Below are 16955 nucleotides of genomic sequence, written 5' to 3' on the forward strand. Positions count from 1 at the left end.
TATAAATTTCCTTTTGCATCCTGAAGAATGATGTGATATGGAAATCACAATCAAAGCTGTTTAAAAGTTGAGGAATTGATCATATCACATTGTGTTTTTCAATTCAGAAATGGTAGCAGGTGTATAATAATAAATCATTATAGCTTCAGGAATTCTACCCCCAAGAAGTTGTGCAGAGTGATATGATATCTGATGTTAATGGCAGCCACAAACGGAAACAATACCTACTCACCATCCAAAGAGTGTTTCCTTGGGGCATGCATTTTCTACAGGTATGACATTATGGTGAATGTCTAATAGCTGTAACATTTACCAGTATTATTTGGTAGTTAGCACTTCACTTATGACTGTGTGAATCACCAGCAACCTGAAAAATTTGATAAAAAGCAATATTCAGGTATTAATATATAATGAAGGCCAGTGAAATTAGATCACATCATACTATCATTTTATGTCATCCAGGTACACTATAGCTTGCCGTGAAGATCAGTTTCCACCTATATCACACTCTTTCAGGTATTTGTGCCTATGCAACACAAAATGGGGCTTAATCCGTCCACAAGATGTTCTTGAGCCAATCACCCATCACTGTTTGGATTTGAAATGTAATTATCAATCCTCATTTCACAAGTTGCCACATATGCAATATTCCAGAAGGAATTAATTGGAAAGTCCTGTTTATTTGCTAAACAATACTTAAATAATGCACATGGAACTCATTGTTTAGTATTTCATCTGTTATAAGGATTTTGCCTAAGTTTCTCATAAGAATAGAAGTCCAAATGCTATGAGATATGTTAGCTGATGTGCCATTTTGAATTTCCTTTCTTCACATCCTAAAAAAGGATAAATTATATAAGATCTGTTCTTGTGATCTAGCTCCCAGCAGTTTGACAGCTGTTTCTCTCTGTACTTACAAAACACAATAATATATCATAACACTGTATAATTCATGACCTTCATTGGCATGAATCATGTTTCATAAGAGCTATAGAATATATATATATATATATATATACAGTAGAATCTCTCTTAACTGGCAACAACGGGACTTCACCGATTCCGGATAATTGGATATATATTTCGAGAACTTACCTGTTCATGTTTTGTGATGCCATCTGTAGAAATTGCAGCATGCAAAGTTCATTGGTCGTGTTTTTCGATCTGCCAGCCATAATTAAATAAATAACATCAAAAATCGTGCTGATTTTTTAAAATTTAAAACACATATACGTAATTTTATATTTCACAAAATCAAATTTAAATAGTATTTAAAAATTACAGTACCTATTATCCCATGAAAGTTGTTGTGAATTTCTTAGTGTGATGAGATAATATAACTTCGAACGTCTGCATGCTTACAAGATTGTTGCCGGAGCTTTAAAAATACACTGTGTATACAATGAAATACAATGTTGAAGTTTCATAACATCATGTGCCGTCATCTTCATCCTCCTCCTCCTCCTCCTCATCATCATCTTTCTCCTGTCCCAATACATGTTTGATTAGTTCGTCGTCATCAAGAGAGAGAGTGATGGGAATGGAATTGTCTACATCCACCCAAGCCTGCACCTCCTCTTCACTAATACTAACCTTCTTTGAATGTGTTACTAAATCCAAGATGTCAGATGCGGGACGTGTTTTAAAACCACAAAAATCTTCACCACTTGATTCATTATCTTCAAACATGATCATTGGCCACTATTTATGCCAACAGCAATGTAATGTTCTTTACATTCTTCCAGGCATAAGACTAAGTAAATATGATGTCTTTCAATGTGAACTGTTTCTGAAAATCTTGGATACTACCTTTAAAGTTCACACATCGATGTATAAAAAGAGAGCGATAGTTCATCTTTATATTCTCGATGACTCCTTGGTTCATTGGTTGGATAAGGCTTGTTACGCTGGGCAGCAGAAACATAACACAAATGTTTTCCATATTTAAGTCTTCAGCTGGAGGATGGGCGTGGCAATTGTTGGCAATTTCCAACAAAAGAATCACTTTTCTGTCTGGTCTGAAACCCTTTTCCACACTGGACACAAATACACTATGAAATCATTCTTTGAATATGCCACAATCCATCCATGCATTCTTTTGTGCCTGATAATGGATAGGCAGATTTTTCACATTTTTAAAGCACCGTGAATTGCGTACTTGCCTACCACTGACAATCGTACTTTGTGCATACTGCAGCATTTGCACATACATACCACTACAGTTACACAGTCCTTGTTCTGCTTAAAGCCCTTCGGCAAGGCTTCCGTCGCACAAGCCAAAGTCAACGTGGGAAGATACATCCATAACAATCCAGTCTCATCGGCATTATATGTTTGTTCTGCAGGCATGTTATTTTTGTCCACAATTTTCTGAAACTGCTCAATAAACTCGTTCATGGACACTTCATCAGCACTCCTCTGTTCACCAGACTCATCTAACTTATGGATTCCATGCCTTTCTTTGAATCGGTTAAACCATCCACTGGAAAATCCACACTGGTCTTGCATCTTCATTCTCCCATGCAATTCCTTCGCTTTTTATTGCAGCATTGCTCCAGAAATGCAAGCTCCCTCTTATCTTTTCAGGACAAATCACCTGTATAACATATGATCTAATTCTTCCCACCGGGATTGGTGTACAGTTTTCCGATTTTCTGCAGCTTTTGTAGATTCTGTCATGAATCTCTGGAGTTGACCACCTTGTTTCTTTATATCGTACAAAGTTGAACATCCAACTTTATATTCCTCTGTTAATTTCGTTCTGCTGACATCCCTCCCCATTTTCTCCGACAATTCAAGTTTTAACTTGAAAATGAGAACATTTCTCTTACATTTCACGGGAGTAGCCATAGCGACACCACGTGGGCTAGGAGCATACATATATGAATACAGTTTGTTGGTGCAAGTTCTGGTTGCGCAATATACAAAAAAACCCATGTAATCTCTCTTAGCCAATGAGCCACTGGAAGTATTGTGTGAAGCATACTTTCAGGAGTCGCGTGGAGCACGCAGCTTGGCTGTACATACAACAGTGTTGCCAGAATGCAAGCCCATTGCGTATTTTTCTTATCTCATAGGCTTAAATTTCGAGTTTAAATTCGAAACAATGGCACTTTGAAAGTGCCATTGTTCTGGTATTATTCTGTTAATTGGTGCTGGTTATGAGAGATTTTACTGTATATATATTTGAATAGAATATATATATAGAATATATATTTGAAAACCTAAGCCTGTAGCATAGATTAATATCTTGGATGTGCTTAGAATAAGATAATTCTTAAAGAAACCAGACAGGATACTTTTTAACCTCCCTACCGGCCAATGTGGATGAAATAGTGACACCAAATTGCTCTTCTTATCCATGTTATTCAATTAGAGCTTCATATCCAGATTTAGCTCAACCTCTGTAGACGTCGTGGCGGTTGGGGGGTTAAACAACCTCCTAAAATTTTTGCATAAAAATTCATGTCATCAAGATCTAACTTACAAACTTTTGGTTGCAAAGTGGAAATGCTGTTCATTCATCCACCCAGGCCAGCACTTTGGCACAAATATAGAACTAGTAATAACAGCCATTGATATGGCATAGAGAGATAAATTTGAATGGGGATATACAGCTGTTTGCAGATGATGCAAAGTTGGGATGTGAGGAGATGTAAGAGCAAATGTTGATACCTTACAAGAAGACTTCAATAGATGAAGTGAATGGACACTGGAGTGGGAATTCTAGTTCAATGTTGCAAAATTTAAGGTTTTAAAATTTCAAAAGCAAAGATGGGGTGTAGAATTTACTCTTGGTAGGGATATATGTTGCAGGTGGTGGAAAGAAGAGATCTTGGGGTGGTGCTGGATAAGGATCTAAAATTTAGAGGCCACATTGCCAAACCTGTGAGGACAACACAAAGAATTCTGGGAATGATGTGGAGGACACTGACTTGTAAAAGTAAGGAGATTCTGATTCCATTATATAAAGGCTGTGATTAGGCCACATATGGACTACTGTACACAGATTTGGTCGCCTGGTTTTCAAAAGGATGAAGAGAAGCTGGAGAGGAGTGAGAAGTAGGGTGTTTTTTTTTTTTTTTTTGCATGGAGAGTTGTGAATGATTAGAATGCATTGCCTGAGAGCATGGTATCTAAATGTGTTAAAGGAACAGTTTGATGTGCTGTATGCATGACAAAAGGGACCTCTTAGATAAGTTTCTGACTCCATGGGTCTTAGGATGATGATAATAATAGTAACAAGTCTCAATTTACGTGGTGTGAGTGTTACAGTTCATACTGCATTCCCAAAACATTTCTCAGTGACAGATGAAATATTAGAAGCATTAAACTGAAACTTGTGTTGTGAATGCTTAATAGAATGAATTAAACAATTAACCTGAGTCTCAGCCAGTCCATCTTCACAAAAATTGTGAAGATAATTGGGCCTCCTTTGCTTCAAGTAACTCCTGCTTAATCTGTAAAGTTTCTGCTTTGACAAAGTGCAGATTCTGCCCACACACACACACACCAGTTGGCTTTTCCTGGTGTTTATCAGAAGATCCCTTGTACATTCTTGTGGCTTATCCCTTTGGCCAGTCTAGTAGATGTGCAGTTGTTCATTGCAGGGACCATCATTAGTATGTACCATGAGCCAGAACAGTCTGATTTTACAGTACATAAGCCTTTAAGCATAGGGTTCCCTTTGTAAAATGAGGTCCTAGATAAGAGTGGTTATGTCAAAAAATTATATAAAGAGAATTGAATCATTTGCTACATTGCACTAATCTCAGCAGATCTCATGGATGTGCTTATTCCCACCGTGGGAGATAGTATTCTTTAAGCATTGCCCTTTTTTAAAGAATATTTTTAAACACATCAGCAGGACTTTATTACAATGAGATCATTATTATTATCATCAGAAAATCCACAAACTGATCTAGGATATCCCTTTTGTCATACACGCAGCTCATCATACCATGCATTAAACACATTCAAATTCTCTGCAGACATCAATCAATCATTCATAACTTCCATGCAAAAAAAACCTGCTTCTCCCTCCTTATACAGCTTCCAGGGATGACCTCTTGTTCTCTCCCAATCTCTCACCATTTTATGAAAACCTCTTCAATGTTAATCCTATAACAACCCCTTACCAACTTGTACATCTCTTTCGTATCACCTCCTCTTCCTTCTGTCAATTAGACTCTGCAGATTGCAACATCTCTTTGTCCTTTTGAAAACGAGGTGACTAAATCTGTGCCAGTAGTCCATACGTGGCCTAATGAGCCTTATACAATGGAACCAAAATCTCCTTACTTTTACAAGTCATTGTCCTCCACATCCTTGCCAAAATTCATTGTGTTGTCCTCACAATTTTGGCAATATGTCCTCTAAATTTTAGACCTTTATCCACCATCAGACCAAAATCTCTAATTTCCTCCACCTCCAACAAAATATCTCCACCAAGAGTAAATTCTACATCCCATCTTTATTTTCCAAATTTTAGAACCTTGCATTTTACAATTTGAACTGGCATCCAACTCCCGTGGCCATTCACTCAATCTGTTCCATTCGTTTTGTAAGGCCACAACATTTACTCTACTCCTCATAGTTCATCTCCCACATCTAATGCTGTTGTCACCTTATTGTAATAAATAAGTAGATTACTAAAACATGGTCTCCCTTTAACAAACGTGTGCTATCCATCAAAGATAATACCATTGTTGTCAACCCAATTCTGGATCCTAATTCTCATCAGCCTCTCCAACACTTTAACCGCAACACCTGACACACAGATTAGCCTATAATTTGCAGTGGTACAATCTTGCCATCCTTCTACTCCTTTGGAACTTCACCTAGTGCATGACTGATATTAAACAAATATGTCAAGGCAGATGTGTCAACTCCCTGGCACATTCCTTCAAAATAAGCAGTGATATATCATCAAGTTCCACAGCCTACTAGTATAAGCCACTTCTGCTCATACTTAACTTTTGCTATCCTTACCAACTGAGTCACCCTCCTTTTCTGTTCTTTGTATTCTTCATGGAATTGATTATTATCACTTCTCTTATGTTGCCTCGTCTGCACGGTTAGCCTAGTCACTTTGCATTTTGCGACCATATGCCTGGGGAAGGAGTGTCCTAGGTTCGATTCCTGCCAGTGATGTGAGGAGCTGAAGGATCTTCCTCAGCCATAGCCAAGTTAGCAGGTCTTGGGCGTGGACAGCAGGGTTTTTTCGGCCAGTTTATCTGGGATTTTTCATCCCGCAAGCAGGCAAACCGGCCCTGTGAACACACAGGGATACAGTCAGGAATACTTAGAGGCATAGGGCTGACCATCTTATCATCGTATTTCGGTTACGAAATCCAAGCAGGCTTGAAAGGTTGTGGGCCTTAAAGGCCTGTTAAAGCCATTGGGATAGGATTATGTTGCCTCTATAATGCTTTCTTCTATATTGTATGCTTAAATCTCTTCATTCATCCATTTCACACCTTCCTTATTTAACCTTTTGAACTTTGGAATACATTTTACCAAGCGGCATTGATCTCCTTTCCATCCAACTCCTCATTTCATGCCACAGCTGCAGGTTGTCTCCTAAGCTTCACATAATCACCATCCTTCTAGTTCCACATATACCCTTTCCTCACAGAAGTCCTCACATGGATGCCAGCCATCCAGTTAATCACTTCATGGTCATTCTCGACAACTGGAGGGAGATTTAACACCTCATTCATAACAACATCCTCTGATGAGATGATCAAATCCAAGATCCTCAATCCTCATGTGCTCTCTGTTACATATTGCCTGAGGTAGTTGTCCCTCAAAAACTCAAGAAAGTCATTTTCATAACTTCCGGTTGCTATTTCATCATCCCATTCGGTTTTGCATAATCAAAATCACTCACCCTTTTCCCATTTACTTATACATTTTCTGTCATCAATAGCACTCTACCTCCCTTTTTACCCTTGCTGTCTTCATGAAATACTTCATACCCTTCCATCTCTATTCCTGTTATAACCATGTCTCCCTTATTCCAACAATTTTGGGGTGAACGAACTCAATGCAACCATTTTGTTTTCCTTGTTTCTAATACTTGTAGCATTTGTATAATACAAATATAACAGCTTATTCCTGGATCTATAACAAATTTCTGATCTTGACATCTAATGGGTTATTCTTATTTCCACTGTGAGAAATAGTATTCTTTGAGCATTGCTGTTCTTAATTAATGAATATTTTCAATCACATCAGTAGGACCTTTTTGCAATTCAGATCATTATTATTATTTTATGTCTGCTCCTGTTTATACAAACAGTGCAAATATCTATAGAGTAAAAATACAATATATTTTTATAATAGAAATGAGTAAATATTTTGGCTGAAATTAAAAATCTATCCTGATTGTTAATAAAACAAATACTGAAATAACTGTACTGTGGATATAACTTTTTAAAAAAATGAACTCATTTGCTTAGGATCAGTCTTTCAACCTCTAAATGGATAACTCATTTCCTGTTGAATTGCATGAGAAAATGAATTCTATGCACCCAAAAATGAACACTGCTGGTGTTCAGTTAACTTCAGGTTTTCAGGTGTGCAATTAATTATGGGATCCTTTGAAAGACACACACACACCTGTTCCATTCCACACAAGTTTGGGGGGGGGGGGAGAATGTGGTCATCTTTTCAAAATGACTTCCAAGGAAATTCAAATTGTGTAAGTAGCAGCTCTGATTAATTTAAGTTATATCCACAGTGCATTTATTTTGATTAAATTTGTATGATGTCACCATTCTAGTGTGTATAGCTTGCCTTGAACATTTAATTGATTGTTGTGCATTCTACCTGGTTTGAATGCTTGCTTTATTAGCACTGAGCATGGACTGTTAGTTTCAGTCTGAAATATTTGTTGGTATTTATTTCTGTTATCGTTGCTTTTTAAGAAATATTCTTATGTGTTTTTCAATTCTTATATAGGATTTCTAGATTTAATGTGCCATATTTCTCTTCGTCAAGAAATATGGCACATCAAATCCAGATCTACATTAGAGCATAAGCATATTTACAAGCATAGCATACTGATATCATTGATTTTTATATTGGTGTATATGTTAGTATTAGTAATTTTCTAAGAAATTATTTAATACTTGTGAAAAAATAAAATGTCATGAACTCATTTAAATTTATATTTCATTTAGTTTAATCACAAAGCATCCTTAGTTATGTTTAAACAAGATAATAGTAATGTTTGCATTCAGATTTCCCTGTTTCAGTTTCCTCTGCATTCTGGAGAGTATACTATTAGAGTATGTGAATCAGTGGGCTCTAATATTGATAATTAGGTCTTGAATTTAACTACATATCAACTAGCAAGTGATATAATTTTTATATCCAAAGGTTGTGACTCAGCCGTCACACTGAAATATACATTTGATTCATAATAAACATTGCAAAAATGAATTCTGACTTTAGTTTACATAACGTAAATAAAACTTATTTCGAAATTTCTTATCTGTTATATACAGAGAAGCCTCCTCCAGCCTGGTTGGCTGAGTGAATAGAATATGTGATCTCTACCCAATTGGCTGTGGATTCATATCCCACTGTGGGCATGGATATTTGTGAATGTCTTTACAAGCTAAGTATTGCAGAGCATGCCATTTCTACTGGATGCAGAGTTGGAGACGTACGAGTTGTATGATTATACAATATGATCCATAAGTCAAGAAGGGTTTTAAAATGTGAATTACTTTTTTAATTATTAATTTTTTTATTTTATTTTTTTAAGTATTCCAAGGAACATTTCACAAATTAATCATGGAAAAGTTCATAACCAAGCAATGAATCAAAATCCTGCAATTTTTATTTTGAAAATCGGCATTCAATTATTTGAGCAAATAATTTTGTGAAGATCTGCAATTAATTGGCCATCAGGCTCTCCAGATCTGACAGCTCCCAACTTCTTCCTATGGGGTTACCTGAAGGAAAAGGTGAACAAGCCCCAGACAACCCAACAGATGAAGAAGAACGTTCATGCAGAAATTAGAGCACTGCAGCCAGAAACATTAATTAACAACTGTCACGGAACATGCTGTAAAAAGGGCTCATCTTTGTGAAACCAAAAATGGAAGGCATTTTGCGTGATGTGGTTTTTCATAACTAATGGAAAACATATCCAGGATCTGTATTTCATTATAACAAAAAAAAAAAAAAATAATAATAATAAAAATAATCAATAAATAAAAAAGTTACTAAATGTTTAAACCCCTTTTTGACTTAATGGCCACCCTATATAAGTGATCCTTAAATATGAATTCTTATTTATGATAATTTATGAAGCTCTTCTTGTTAAGTGCAATGACTGCATATCCATTTCCAAATTAGGGGAAGTTATTAAACTAAATTGCTAATTATATACACACATACTACTTGGAAGGAAGTCAACTCACACCTTAGTGTGAGGAACAAGCGGCCATGGCACCCACCTTAATAAGATTATTATTATTATTCAGGCCTTCATTGAGTCAAAAGACTCCTCATGGGAGCTCCTTCCTAAGAAACACAAAGTCTATCATACCACTCCTTAAACTCATTGACCTTTCTCATGCTCACCACTCCATCAGGCAGTGCATTCCATGGTTCAACCACCCTCCATGCAAAGAAACCACTCCTCATCCCTCTTGCTCACAGATTCCTTTCGTAACTTCCAGGGATGGCCTCTGGTATCACTCCTTCCTGCTGTTCAACCAAGCTAAAGAACTCCCCAGTGTCAACCCTGTAACCACCTCTCAACAGTTTAAACGTCTCAATCATATCAACTCTCCTTCTATCCACCAAACTCTGCAGTCCACATTCCCTCAGCCAATCCTCATAACTATCATTGTACAGTCCTGAAACCATCTTTGTTATCTGCCTTTGTACCCTTTCCACAGTTCATTTATCCCCTTCAAATCCTGGGGGCCAAATCTGAGAACAATAGTCTAAGTGTAGTCTGATCAGGGTCTTATACAACGGAATGATAACTGTTTTATCTCTGCAGGTCAGCGTCCTTCTCATTATTGCAGCAATTCTCTGTGTTACCTTTACCACCTTTGCAATATGTCCCGTAAATTTCAGGTTTCTATCAATCATCAACCCCCAGTAGGATGTCTCCCCTACTTCCTCCATCCCATAGAGTATGCAGTGTTCCCATCGATGTTTCCCAAACCTCAAGACCTTACATTTTGCTGCATTAAACCAACACCCCCATTCATTTGCTCATCTATCTAGCTTATTCAAATCCTCTTGCAGGGCTGCCGCATCTCCACTATTACTAATAATCCTTCCCAGCTTCACATCATCCGCATACAACTGAATATCCCCTTGCAATCCACTGACAATGTCATTGATATAAAGGTTAAACAATATAGGTCCCAGTACTGAGCCCTGTGGGATCTCACTTGTAACCCTCTGCTTATTTGAAATTGCCCCACCATACACAACTCCCTGATACCTATCAGCTCATCATGTGGCACCCTGTCAAATGCCTTCGCTAAGTCTAAGAAAATGGCAGTATATGCCTTTCCTTCACTGCTTTCTCCAAGATCTTACTAACTACTGATGACACACAAACTGGCCTATAATTAGACACTTCCAGTCTGCTAACCACCCTTATGCAATGGCACTATCTTACCTTCCTTCCATTCCATGGGCACCTTTCACACAGCCAGACTTTCATTGAAAAGCCAGGTCAAAGGCACTGTCAGTTCCTTAGCACATTCTCTCAAAACTCATGAAATACCATCCAGTCCCACAGCTTTACTGACATCCAGAGTACTCAGTATTTGAAACACACTCTCCTCCTGTACATCTAAACCTTAAACCTGCCCTATCCCTCTAGCATTAAAACTGACTCCTTCAGGATAAACTACTCCAATAAAGTGTTCATTGAACAATTCCACTATGTCCTCTGCATCAGTCACTCTATTCCAATTTTTATCCCACAATATCATTCTTCCACAGTCATTTCTCCTAGGATTTTCTTTGGATCTTAGGGTCAATCTCCTCTCATATTCCAGTTTCGTCTTCCTTACCATACTAGTCACTCTTCTCACCTGTGTCTTATACTCTTCATGCATCTTCTCTTCACCTGTCTCCTTATATCTCTTCCATAGCTTCTTTTTCGCATGCAATTCCTGTTTAATATTGTTTGTCATCCAATTTACTCCAAATTGTGGCCTCTTGTTCACTTGTGGTATACAATTTACCATTGCTGCTAACAAATATTCTTTCATAATTTCCCACGCACTAATGATATCCTGGCCTTCCAATTCCTTCCCTCCATGAATCTTCCCCAAGTTGACGTCTTAGACTATTATAATCACCTGTCTTATAAGTGCAGATACATTCCCTTCTCTCTGATACTCCTGCATGTCGATTCATTTTCCAAGTCAAAACCATACACTCACTCTCTCCAACTGGTGGGAGAGAGAGAGAGATGTCATCTCAGTTATTATCAACTCTTCTGATGCTATAACCAAATACAGAACTCTTGAACCTTTTGTTCCCTCTATTGCATGTTGCCTAAGACAGTTGACCCTCAAGAATTGTAGAAATTCCATTCCCTTATTGCTACATGCATCTTCCTCTCTCCAGTTTATACTACTACTGTAGTTAAAATCTCCCATAACAATCATTCTTCTTGCACTTGCCAAACTCAACTGTCTAAACATTTCCAGGTCCCCACCCTCTGTACTCCTGGGGTCTGTAGCAACACCCCACTAAATATCCTATCTTGCCCACCTCTACCTCAAACCATATGCTTTCAAAATCATTAGTGCCACTGCCTTCCAAAGTCTCCACTTTTAGAGGACATAGGTCGTCACTTATCATAAGCAGTACTCCACCACCACTCTTTCCTTCCTATCCTGCCAAAAAATGCCATCCAGCGACTTCTATTGCTATCATTATATCCTCTTCTGTCCACCACGTCTCAATGATCCCAATAATTTTTGGCCAGGCTGATGCTATCTGTGCCACCAATTCCTCTCCTTTATTCTGGATACTCCTGGCATCATTATAAAGCATATAAATGTTGTTGTTTCCATGCCCAGCATTATCCCCTCGAGACTCCACTGGGCTCAGTGTTAGCTGATGATGTTGTCCCCCTTCTCCCAAGTACCCATTCCCACAAGAGGCCACCCCTGCTACCATTCTCCCTGGGACACACTAATTTTATTCAGAACAGCAATCTCTCCAGATGCCTACATCCCTCCTTATTCAAATGTAAACAGTCTCTCGCATACAATTCCTCTCTGTCCTCAAACGCACTCCAAGCATCCACATATTCCAGTCCTCTCTTGTCCCACATTCTAGCTATTATGTCATTCAATATTACCACTCTTCTGCTGAGCTCATCATTATCATACCTAGGCAACACACACACACTATCTTTCCTCTCGGTGTCTTCTTTCATACCACCTCAAGCAAGAATCTCATACCTCTCGCTGCCCTATTTACACCAACACTCAAGTCATTTGTTCCCACCATCACGATCATCTCATCCACCCTTTCACCTCTCTTAACTGCCCAAGCCGCACTTTCTGTCGTTCCTCCTGGCAAACACTCCTCACGCACCCTATCTTGAACACCATGGATCATTGAATCCTCATACATTATACCTCTTACCATTCCCTCTCTCCTATTGTTTCCATTTTCTCCTCTTCTTTCATTCCCAGACCTGTCTCTCATTCCCTCTCTCCTACTGTTTCCATTTTCTCCTCTTCTAGCACTCCCATACCTCTTTTTCATTCCGTCTCTTCTATTGTTTCCATTCTCTCCTCTTCTAGCACTCCTATACCTCTCTTTCATTCCATCTCTCCTAATGTTTCCATTCTCTCCACTTCTATCACTCCCATGCCTCTCTCTCATTCCATCTATCCTACTGTTTCCATTCTTTCCTCTTCTAGCATTCTCTCTCTTCTACTGTTTCCATTCTCTCCCCTTCTAGCACTCCCATACTTCTCTCTCCTACTGTTTCCATTCTCTCCATTTTCACATCCAATTCCATTCTCTCCTCTCCTATCATTCCCAAAACTCTCTCTCTCCCCCTACTCTGATTTGCCTTGCATTTATCCCTTCCATTCTCCTAATCTCATCTTTCATACGTCTCCCAAGACATTCCACCTCCTCTTTCAGCTCCTCACTCTCCCTCTGCAGGTCAGTGACTCTTAATTGAAATTCACTCTCCCAAAGAAAACCATCTCCTAAACTTTCACAGTCACTCACGCCTTCTACACTATCAACTATTATTTTCTCATTCATATTTTTTTCTTCATTCTCTCCTGTCACACTACTCGTCTTCCGGTATTCATTTCCCGTTCCTGGAGCAACAAGGTCGGTTATTGAGATATCTGCTGCATTTATTTCCTTCCACTGGCTACACTTTTTGCACACACGCACCCTCCCACCCCCTCTCTCTCTCTCACACAAGCCAGATATCCAATTCCCGAAACGCATACATATCGCAAATACTGCATGCCACAAACTCCTTTATTATATTGCTTATAATAGATGAAAGACCTTCTTTCGTTTTTTTTACGTGGGACAATGCATCTTGCCCATGGGGTGTCCATTGACAACTTGTGTGTGTGTAGAAACCACTTAGTTAATAAAATTTATCTCGGATTGAACCTGAAATAATTTTTTTATCTTTAAATAAATCTTATCAGTATTCCTCAGAATAAGATTATATTTAAAGATATAAATATCCTCTATAATATGGAAGTTTACAGATCCATTTTGATAATATGATCTCTACAGAATTGTGATTTTCTTTCTTCATGAATTCAGCAATTAGAACGAAAAACTGTGACATTGATTCTGTTAAAATAATGTTTTTGTGTCTAAATATATACATCTTAGAATGATACAATATTAGTAGATCAGACACATTGAAACTCTATTAAAGCATTTAAGTAAGAATATTGGCCAATACAAGTGATTCTTATTTATATATATATATATTTTTTTTTTTTTCTTTTCATGTCACTTGAACAAGTTTGTAAATTTATAAAGTCATCAGTTGAAATATTTAGTTATCTTCTAATTTAACATTTATTAACATTATTAGAATTTTTTTTTCTTTCAACTGTTAATGTTAGTATAATTTTTAAAAAAAAATTTTTGTTTGCCTTCAGTGTATTAATTTTAATATACAGTATTGCAGTAGTCTTCTTTTATTATGGCTTTGATCTGATGGTTTGAAACAGCTACACGTACATCTCCATCCAGGAGGTTGACAACTATGGTGTGACTCATGGTTGACTTTGGGCATAAGGATAATGTGGTGAAGACCGTATCTCTTCCACATTGTTGTAAGTATTCATGGCTGTAGCATGTGTGTTCATGGGGCCTGTTTACCTGTTCTGAGGGACAAAATATCAAAGTATCCAGGTGAAAAAACCCTCCACCTTCATACGAGACTGACCAGCTCACTTTTAGTTGAAAGAGATCAAATAAAGGTTCCTCATGTCATGGACGGGAATCTGAACCCAGATCTTTTCAACCAAAGGGCTTTGTCTATACCTACTGAGCTATGAATTCTTTACTTTTATACTTTAAGTGCATAGTCAATAACCAATTCTGAAGCAGTTTTGATTTGTGTTTGTTGAAGCTCATTTTTTCAGTATTAGAGATAATACTATAATATTAGAGTGAGTACCTAATGTCACATCTACAGTATATTCACATCTGTTACTTTTATTATTATTATTATTATTATTATTAAGAGAGACCTCCAGGGAGTTAGGGACTCATCGAGGGAGAATTGTAATAGCTGTCATACCTGTGCTTGAATTCATTCGCACTACTTTCATACACATCTAATAGCAATCCATTCCAATCATGCACCACTCATGAGAAAAATCTAGCCCTCACTCCCTTCAAACTCTTTTCTTATCAAGGCCTGTAAAGAGACAAAAATAACTTCCTTATCTTTACATGTCAAGGTTTGTTTCAGCATTGCAATTATTCTTCGAGTTGTATTTGCAGTCTTTGCTATGTGGCCCTTAAACTTCAACTTCCTGTCTACTAAAACTCCACGATCCCTAGCCAAATCAGTTTCTTCTAGCATAATCCCACCGATATAATATGATATTGAATATCTAATCACACCAAAGTGCATGACTTTACATTTACTAACATTGAACTGATAGCCATTTTCACATGCCCACAATACAGCTTATTCAAATCATTCTGCAAGTACTGCATATCATTTGCAATCCTGATTACTCTACCTATCTTTGCATCATAAATAACTGTATGTCACACATTAAATCCTTCCCATTGTCATTAATGTACAGATTTAATAACAATGGACCAAGGACTGATCCTTGTGGCACACCACTGGTTACCTTAAATCTTGCAGACTCAGATCCCCCATATACCACTTTTTGATATATATATATACCATTTTCTGGCAAAAGTCTTAGCAGAATCCAAAAGTATCATCATATATCCATTCCTCTATGAACAAGTTGCTCAAACATGACCTTCCCTTAATAAACCCATGCTGTCCATTGCAAAGTATAGTTTCTCTGTCAACCGATTTCTGTATACGAGCTCTAACCAACTTTTCCAGTCTGCACCACCACTCTGGAGATACTGGTAGACCGATAGTTGAATACATCAATCTTGCACCACCCTTGTGCAATGGGATTACCATATATTCTTTCACTTCTTTGGAATGTTCCCTGTTCTGAAACCCAAATTACATAACCCGGTCAAAGGAATAAACAGTTGACCTTGAGTTCCTTCTGTCACATGCTGCTTGAGTTGTGTCTTGTAACAACTCAATAAATTCAGTTTGATTCTTCTCATGAGATTTCACAGTTACCTAATCAGTTTTTGGATAATTAAAAGTCCCCCATTATGATTGCTTGTTTCTCACCCATCATCTTTATTTGGTAATGCATCTGTTCATCACTAGCGACCAGTTCACTGAGTCTGTAACAACACCCCCCCTACTATGTATTTGATCTTGTTAGACCACCTCCCACCAGATGGCTTCAAACTCATTGCTACATGAAAAACTGTTACTAGTATTGCAGTCATAGTCTCAACTCCAACTGCATTCAAGCCATCTAATATCATTAACAGCACACCTTCTCTTCTCTCTTGTGTATCCTTTTTAAAAATACTATATCCTTTAACTCAATACCAATTAGTATGTCTGTTTCTGACAGCCAGGTCTCATTAATGCCTATAATATGATGTCCCAATATATTGACCAAGGCAACAAACTCTATCCTTTGTTTCTGTATTCTCTGTACTTCAATTTATATTATACTTGACAAGAAATGCACATGCCATATTTTCTATGTACAAGTAATAAAATGGTGGAAGCATAACTTCTGCATTGATTTAACCTGGATATTTTCATAGGTTTTGCTTCCACTGATGAGATGTCAGTAAAGGTCATAACCAGTCTGAGTAGTGACTTTTCCCATAATGTTTTTGCATTATGTGAAACAGCCTCTATATATAGACTAGTCATAAAGATACTCCATCTTTGTTCACAATATAGGATAAAGGATTAAAACAAGAATGTAATTTCTTCTCTGGTATAATATACTTTGTAACCCAGCAGTAAATTCTACATACTTAATTTTAATTGCTGCTACAATAATGGAATTAATTGTTATGAATAAGGAGTTAAGAATAACAGTAACTATTTGATATTATTTTTGACTGGCTGATATCAAAGCAGCCATCATTTCTTATATTTGAAAAGTGTGGCAGTGTAATGCAATTCTGATAGTTCTTCCAGAAACTAGATTATTTCTTTCCTTAGAAGCATTGATTTATCTTCACTTATATTCTCTTATTAATGAAAATCATTAATAAGAGATAATTAAATTATTTTATAAATTCATTTTATTCATTTTAGTTAATTCTTGTACATAAAATTGCTAGCATTACAAAAATTG

Source organism: Typopeltis vanoorti, chromosome 13 (genome assembly GCF_054136105.1).
Source record: "Typopeltis vanoorti isolate ZY-2024b chromosome 13, IOZ_Tvanoo_1.0, whole genome shotgun sequence".
Taxonomy (NCBI): Eukaryota; Metazoa; Arthropoda; class Arachnida; order Uropygi; family Thelyphonidae; genus Typopeltis; species Typopeltis vanoorti.